We start from the raw sequence: 8,833 nt of genomic DNA, 5'->3' as shown, positions 1-8,833 counted from the left end.
TTCTTGGTGGCTATGGTCCCAGCTGCCTTGAGATCATTGACAAGAGATTCCCGTGTAGTTCTGGGCTGATTCCTCACTGTTCTCATGGTCATTGCAACTCCATGAGGTGAGATCTTGCATGGAGCCGAGGGAGATTGACAGTTCTTTTGTGTTTCTTCCATTTGCGAATAATCGCACCAATTGTTGTCACCTTCTCACCAAGCTGCGTGGCAATGGTCTTGTAGCCCATTCCAGACTTGTGTAGGTCTACAATCTTGTCCCTGGAATCCTTGGAGAGCTCTTTGGTCTTGGCCATGGTGGAGAGTTTGGAATATGATTGATTGATTGCTTCTGTGGACAGGTGTCTTTTATACAGGTAAAAAATTGAGATTAGGAGCACTCCCTTTAAGAGTGTGCTCCTAATCTCGGCTCATTACCTGTATAAAAGAGGGTCAAATACTTATTTCCCTCATTAAAATGCAAATCAATTCATAACATTTTTTAAATGCGTTTTTCTGGATTTTCATGTTATTCTGTCTCTCATTGTTCAAATACTACCATTAAAATTATAGACTGATCATTTCCTTGTCAGTGGGCAAACATACATAATCAGCAGGGGATCAAATACTTTTTCCCTCAGAGTCTTGCTTGTGTAGCTAAAGCCTGATATAGCTTGTTATTCTGTGCCGTAGACTTTCATTGTTACATTTTTTTTAAAAACACAAAATTGTGCCCACACAATCACACTGGCTGAAACGTTTCTTCATTACCATATACCAGAGCTCGCTTTATATTTTATACATATTTATCAGACCTTTAATATATTTTGATGTTCCTCTGTTCTGTTGTGACCATAAAACAAATTATGAAATTATTTTAGTGAGAACTCATAAATGACTACAGTAACAAATGTTAGGGAAGTGTGTTGTGTGTGTGTTGTGTGTGGTGTGGTGTGTGGGTGTTGTGTGTGTGTGGTGTGTTGGTGTGTGTGTTTGTTTGTGTGTGTGTGTGTGTGTTGTGTGTGTGTGTGTGTGTGTGTGGTGGTGTGGTGTGTGGTGTGGTGGGTATTTATGTATTTGTTGTATATCTATAATGTATGTGTGTGTATATGTATATATGTATGTGTGTGTATATGTATAAATATGTATTGTGTGAAATTAATATTATTGGTGGTGTGTGTGTGTGTATAAATCTGTATTGTGTGTATTATATATCTGTATGTATGTGTATATATGAGCCTTTAAAAACAGATCAAATTTATGTATTTGTGTCACTATTTAAAGATTTCCATCTTTAATAGGGATAAATGGCCTTCATGCTACAGACAAAGTTAGAATGTCAAAGTATTGAGTAATGGAATTTTAATTGGATTTATTATTATATACAGTACATCTTATCCTTTTAAGGGTAACTAAAACGTCTATAGATATGTCATGAGATATACATTTTCTCAGCTACATTTAGAGAGATGAAAATGGCTGAAAGCTTCTTTTATGTGCGGGTATTTGCTTTTGAGGATGGGGGTGGTGCTAAGCTGTATCTGTAAGTCCAGGGTATTGGATCGTTGTTGATGTGTTTTTGCCCTGAATGATAATTCTGCCTGTTGGAAAGACTAGAGGTTGTTGTGCAACATCTTGGCACTCCGCTCTTCCCTCCTTTCCGTGCCATTTTCTCCCCTCCATCACTCTCTGTCCTTACTCCTCTTTATCCTTCCAGCTAGCTACCCTCCTTCAATCCTTCGCTCTCTCTAAGACTGGCGAATGCCCTTAACAACACAAAGAGACAGTGTTCAATCAGGATGGGAAGAGTCCGAGAGAGCTCATCTGCTCAGTGTGACGCCCATTACGTATTGATCTGGACTCTGTGCAGGGCAGCGAGGGCACGGTTGTGTTTGTATCTATATAAATGAAAAAGAGGGAAACAACGGGAGAAAGTTGTTGTCACTGAATTGGCCTTGTGTGTTGATCTGATTTCTTCTCAATGATAAACAAGCTTGGTAGGGGGATGGCTGTGGAGTAGAGGCAGAAAATTAGGCAGCTGATATAGCAGCCCGCTCGTGAAATCTCTCTGTGCTGATGTGTATAGACTATAAGCCCATTGATCTGTAGGGAGAATTAATTTGCTCTGGCACTAATGCAGGAGGGAGCTAACTTCATGTTGTTAGCCAACGTCAGATCCAAGCTATGTTCAATTTAAGCCTGGTAACAAAAGCAGAGTGCAGCACTTACAACCGCCCCACATTATCTGTTCCATGGGACATAGTTATATTAGTGTAAGTATTTTTGTATTTCATATGGCTTGTCTTTATCAGTAATTCATGTCTGATTGTATTATTCTGAACTGAACAGTGATTAAAAGTACTCTTCGTTATGTGAGAAAATATTGCGGCTATGGCGTAAGCCTTTTATTATTATTACAGCACCCTCTCTCAGCCACAGTGTTTGCCTGAGGGCAGGTTAACATGACAGGCTGTTTATGTGTGTTTATATGTATTTGTGCATCGGGGTCACGGCTCACGGTTTTACAGCAATAGGTGATGAGGGCTACAATGTGTTTGTGTCCAGTCAACCCTCGGGGATAGGGTGTGTGTGTGTTGGGGTGTGTCTCCGGGTAAGTGTCTGGGAAGATGTGATTTTCTTATGACAAAGCACTGTAATAGCAGGCTAGGCTTTAGTCATAAAGCAATTGGGATAATCCACTGGTTTACTAACAAAGCTCCCAAAACACCCACACTGTAAAGGGCCTGAGTCAGGCTTCAGTGGAGGGGATAGAGAAAGTGGAAAGAAACAAAAACGAAAAGGGTAATAATGTTGTGTATTTCCACCTATACGTAGCAGATTGAGTGTTATGTAGCTTTCAGATGAACACTTTCTTGTGATAATCCCTAACCTGGTCCTGAACACAACAAGAGTTCAACTCACTCAGGTGTTTAAAGTCTCAGCAAGTGAATATGCTTGATAGGCTTGCTGCAACTTGCCCTACTCACCCACCCCGTCTCCAAAACACTTTTTACACTCTCTCTTGCTCTTTCTCACACACACACACACACACACACACACACACACACACACACACACACACACACACACACACACACACACACACACACACACACACACACACACAGAGCCTGGTGAGCAGATGAAACCTGACAGATAAGCACCTTTACCTGCAGGTGCTGGAGAAGGGTCTGTGCATCTTAAAGAACCACATTGGCCAGATATTCATCTCACTCTCTCCTCCTGCTCTTAACACTGTTCTCTATCTGTATCTCTTGGCTCTTTCTCTCAGACACAGGCCTGTATCAGCGGGTTGATGCTATGCATGGTAATCCTGTATGACCTGAATCTAAATTCAATTCCGTGTCACACTAATATCACATAGTACTGCCTATAGCGCATTTCTTTTCCAGCAGTGGGCGGTATCTTCGATGGTACCTGTGGTATCATACGTTTCTGCATGCTGCCAGGAATGATCACATGCTGGACTGGTAAAAATGTAGGTTTAAGCTAAATTTGTAGTAATGTTCAATAACTACAAACCTATATAAAAAATATATATATAAAAGCTAGATTAACTTTGTTCGATGCTCTCCCTTACTGAACAGTTTGGTCGATTTTCACTGGTACACTCCGGTGTACAAGGTGACACTGGTTGGATTTTATGCTAACCAGTTGAACCATAGACTGTAAAAATAGGCCCATTGGTTTATGGGCCATTTTTAAAGCCTCGAGTTTGGCGATACGTGCGTCGCCATCTTGGTTTTTGCAAACGGATGTGATGATTTTTGACCAGAGGGTGGAGCTGTTTGAAACCAATTTGAAAACGTTTACGCCGGCCCAAGGCTACTGTACATTGTTTTTCATGTTTTCGTCCCTAAGGTTGGCATATGTAATGGTAAGTGACTGAATCAGAGACTAACACTTGCCACGTGCCAAGGTCATTAATGGGTATAAATTGCCACAATCTTTTAACCCTTGTGTTGTCCTTCCAGGTCAAAAACGGACAAAAACTTGACACTTTTTGGGGGAAATTTTCACTAACACCACCTTATTACCACTAGTTTTACAGTACATTTTGGAATTCATGGTCAATAACCCTCATTTATATAGAATTATACCTAATATTTTACTTAAAAAAGAAGAAATTATGAATTATTTTGACTTAAGATCAGAGGAATGAAAGTGATCAATTGTATTTTTCAAAGAGCTTTGTATGGATTCCAATCCATTTTTGTGGTAATTTGGTTAAAAAGAAACCCATATTTCAGACATAGACATTTTTTAAAGGGGTCAAATTTGACCCGAGGACAACCTTTTTGTTGATTGACAACATGGTAATATTGCGAATGGATATGCTGACCTTATGTAACACAAAGCTCTTGTGTACTGTAGCTCTCTTACTTTGGTGATACATATTACTACGCAATGAGCCTGCTAACATGTCAACATTTCACCGCAAGCTATCGTAATAGACTGCTAATGATTACATCTTCATCACGTCACCGGGATATCTGCATAAACAGTGATGGCTTTCTCTTTATTTTTTTTCTGTTGCGAAACAGATCAGCCTCCAAAACCAACATGTTGAGCTTGGCAGGGTAACAACTCTACGTTGTCACATTCAATTCTTTATTTCTAGTTCATTACATATATTAAACATAGCATTTCTCGGACCTGAAATTTAGTTCTGGGACCCAACGGTATCTTTTTTCGGTTCTTTTCCTCTGTAATGACAAAACAATTCCTTTTTAATTTGTAAAAATAATTAAAACCTATGTATCCTATTTACTTAGAACACAAAATAAAACGCCTCTTTCTCCCCCAAACCCGTCCCTCCAACCTATTGAATTAAATAATTATTAATTTCTTACACTGCACTATAACTGTTAGTCTTGTATTTGCATCTTATTCTATTTTAGCATGTTTTTATTTTCGCTCACTTTTTAATTGCTCTTTAAAGCTCCATTGTGTCATTTTTTGAGTTTATTCTTAGCAAAAACCTTTTTGGTTCTTTCACAAATATGTGCTCATTCATGAGTAGTTACTACCACCAACTAATCAAAGTCGTCTCGTAAGCGTAGAATCTGCCATTCAGAATACATAGTTGCAACTTGGTCCTATGTGTTTCTGGACGTAATCATTTTATTGCATAATACGATGCATTGCTCTGGTGGACTCCACATAATTATTTCCGTATGTCTTGCATTCCATGTTATATAATGTCTCATAATAAAACACAGGTGACCGTTGAATGCATGCATAAAAGGAGGTGGTCATGTCATTTTTCAGAGGTTATCTTGGAACACAGCAGCCATTTACTGCAGGGAAATCTTAGCATTCATTATATAATATACCGATGAATTCTCTGATTAAGCAGTTTTGTTTATAGTGTATCCACTATCCAATTGCCTGTATCTTCTCATATTATGGTCCCTTGCTGTCTGCACTTCCATTTCTACAAATTTCCACAGTCCCTTTCTCTTCCTTGCTTCTACTTTCCTGCATTTTAGGTCACTTTTCAAAGCAAGGTGTGCCATTAACCAACTGTCAATGTAAGGGTGTTTTTTTCCACATGAGTTAGACTTTGATGGCCTTTCTCCAACTGTAGAGGCTGTACTGCAAAAGGTTTTTTTCAATTTAACTCAGAGAAATTTTAGCTTCTTCCCTGTCATTTAATTCCACTTTCAAATGAAGCATTACGCAGACACTCTGTCAGATTTTATTGCACCAGAGAGAGAGCACATGTACTTGCTAAAGCCCACAAAGAAACCCTCTAAGCACCTTTCCACACTAAGACTTGTAAATGTAATTGCTGGTTTCACCTCCGGGCTTTTAAGAAAAAAGGACAGGAAAGAGTACAGATGGATGATTTTCAGCCTAATCACCATCCTTAAATTTCTAAAGAGATGCTGCATGGGCAGAGAAATGGACCAAAATGACTCTGTTGTAGTATGTACTATGTTTAGAATGTGTTTTGTGTGTGTGTTTCTGTATTTTCTGCTTGCAAGCGTTGCAGTCTCAAAGCACGTTTTAATCTGTCCTTTCCATTTAAGCAATTTACTTTTATCTTCCTGCATCTAGATGAGTGACCTTGCGGTGTAAGAGATGTTTTTTTTTTGGCATCTGCTTCCTCTGTCCCTGTGAAGTGAAGTGAAGTGAAGTGAAGTGAAATATATATATACACACACATACGTACACGCGTTAACAGACACGTAAATAGACACGTCTGAATGACAACTAACATGCTTTTTCTCTGGAAACATTTGGAGACTTAAGTGTGGCCAGTAGGGTTGGGGTAAGAAATCGATTCTTAGATGCATCACGATTCTCTCTAGAACGATTCAGTGCTCGATTCTGATAAATTAATAATCAATTATAAAAAAATAAGTTTTTCACAAGTATGTTTAAGGGTTAAATATGGAATGACTACAAAATAAAAACCTCAGACATAAGATTTCATTAAATTGTGTGTGCAACAAATACTGTGTCCAAATCTAACAAACTCTGATTTATATATATATATTTTTTAAATCACGCATGGAAATGTACATAAAAAAAAATTGTTTAGAATCAAATCATTGGCCTCTGAATCGAATCGTGAGGTGCCCAGAGATTCCCACCCTTAGTGGCCAGGCGGATGGACAAGTGAATGAAACAGCCATAGAATCACTAGTCGTGTTTGATTTGCGTTCAACTAATTCAGAGAGACCAACTGATAAATTGAGAGGATGGGATGTACGTCAGAATAGAAAGAGGTGCCTCTTTGTTGTTCCCCATTCCCAACCAAAGCACAGCCCAATGCCGTGTGTGTGTGTGTGTGTGTGTGTGTGTGTGTGTGTGTGTGTGTGTGTGTGTGCGCGCGCGCATCAGAGCTTCCTGTACTTCTTTCTTATGTGTAGATCAGTCAGATAAAAACCCTTTTTTCTATCAATCTCGATATTTGACTATCCTGTTTCCGTGGTTACCTTGAGCTTCTGCGAATTTAGGATTTGAAGTGATGATTATATATGATAGTCAAAAGTTGTTTGGGAAGTTTTTTAGGGTTATGTTTTGGCCATTTCTCGCTTTACTTGATGATAAACAGTGAAGAGGCACACAGGAAATGTGGGGAGGAGGGGGGGCGGGGGGGATGACATGCAACAAAGGTCCTCGGCCGTGTTCAAATCAAGGCTTGCTGTTGCTGTTATGTGGGATGCGCTTTTGGACCGCTAAGCCACCGTGACACCCCGTGTTTGTGATTTGGACAGCTGCATTCCTGTTGTCATGTTTTGACACTGAATCCTGTTTTCATGATCTATTTTTTTCTGCATGCTTCTCTATTTGTGTGAACTTAACCATGAATGCTTGTCAGAAGTTCAGTAGTATGCTATGTGAATGTGCATGTCTTTTTGATAGGGGAGTGAGTAGTCATTCCTCAACAAGCAGTTTAGTGCTCCATTCTGCAAATTGAAAACACATGAAACGTGACTCCATCACTCCTTTATTCTTTTTTTGTTGACAGCTAGTCTTATCACAAGCTTATCTGTGCGTAACATCATGCATTGGATGTTTATGCTACACGCATCTAAATGTATGCATGTGCTAGTGTGTGTGCATTCTTCCACAGCTCATTGGTGACTCAGATCTTATGCCTTGAGCAGTAAGTCCAGATGTTTGGTGGCTAAAGAAACATACTACTTTGGAATCCTTCCCACATGCTATCTGGCGTAGTTGACTCTGCGCTGGCCCCAAACTTCAAAACAACCCAGCTCTAAAAATAGTCTGGAGCTTTTAATCATTCTGCAGACTCTTCATGTCTCTGTCAGCTCACAGAGTTCAGCTAGGACACATACAGTATTACCCACCCAAGTCATGCTGTAAGTACCAAATGCATCTCATGGCTCAGAGTTCACAAGACACTAATCATCTGATTAACTATTTGTTTTTTTAAGATTTTTTTTTAAAGACTTTTTGACATTTTAGGCTTTTATTAAATGAGAGAGAGAGAGACCGTTGAACCTGTGGCTGCTGCGACAAGGCCTAAGCCTTTGTACATGGGGCGCACGCTCTACCAGGTTAGCTATCCAGGCGCTCCAGATTAACTCTTTGCAGCTTACCGTCATGCTCACATCAGAAACACATGACATAAGGAGCTGACTTATGAAACTCCTTAAGTTGGAAAAAAACATCAAGACCGGTCCTTCTGTGCCATAATGTTTTATTTCAACTTTACATGCTGTGTTAAAAAAATCAACAAAAAATATCATGAAACAAAGACCATCATTATTATTTACACATTCACAGTACAACTTTACAACATATCTACACGCTGAAATACTCTGGAGATCATATATACAGCTGGCCTGGCATCGCCATGTTGCACAATTTTAAAATCAAAAATTACATGACAAAATCCGGTTCATCTGCACATTAACATAGCTCAGACTGAAATATAAAGGCTTCAATTTAAATTGCAACAGAAATACCCAGTTCATATTGCAATGTACAAGGCAGTTGAGCAGTGTATGTTGAGTGTCTGTTTGTGATGTCAGTGTGCATGTGTCGAGTAGAAAAGAGAGCCCAAAATCTGGTTAAATGACAGGCAGAAAGTCTTTACATACAATCATCACTTGTAAACAAAATGTGGCTTTGGGCTAAACAGACAACTGCCACTTGGAAAGGATTGCCGATGTCACCCAAATAATGAACCCAAGAGAAAGTCAGTCGTCACTATGGCCAATAAAACAATTCCTGTCACTGCAATCCTGGGGATTAACGAATTCTTTGCGACTACAGCCCATGCCAACATCTTTACATGACGGCTTTAATGTGAACACTGTGTTAATACATTGGTTGTGGGCAGGATGTTCTGC

The sequence above is a fragment of the Etheostoma spectabile genome, chromosome 1 (assembly GCF_008692095.1).
Source record: "Etheostoma spectabile isolate EspeVRDwgs_2016 chromosome 1, UIUC_Espe_1.0, whole genome shotgun sequence".
Taxonomy (NCBI): Eukaryota; Metazoa; Chordata; class Actinopteri; order Perciformes; family Percidae; genus Etheostoma; species Etheostoma spectabile.
The sequence above is the reverse complement of the archived record's forward strand: the minus strand, read 5'-3'. Positions refer to the sequence as shown.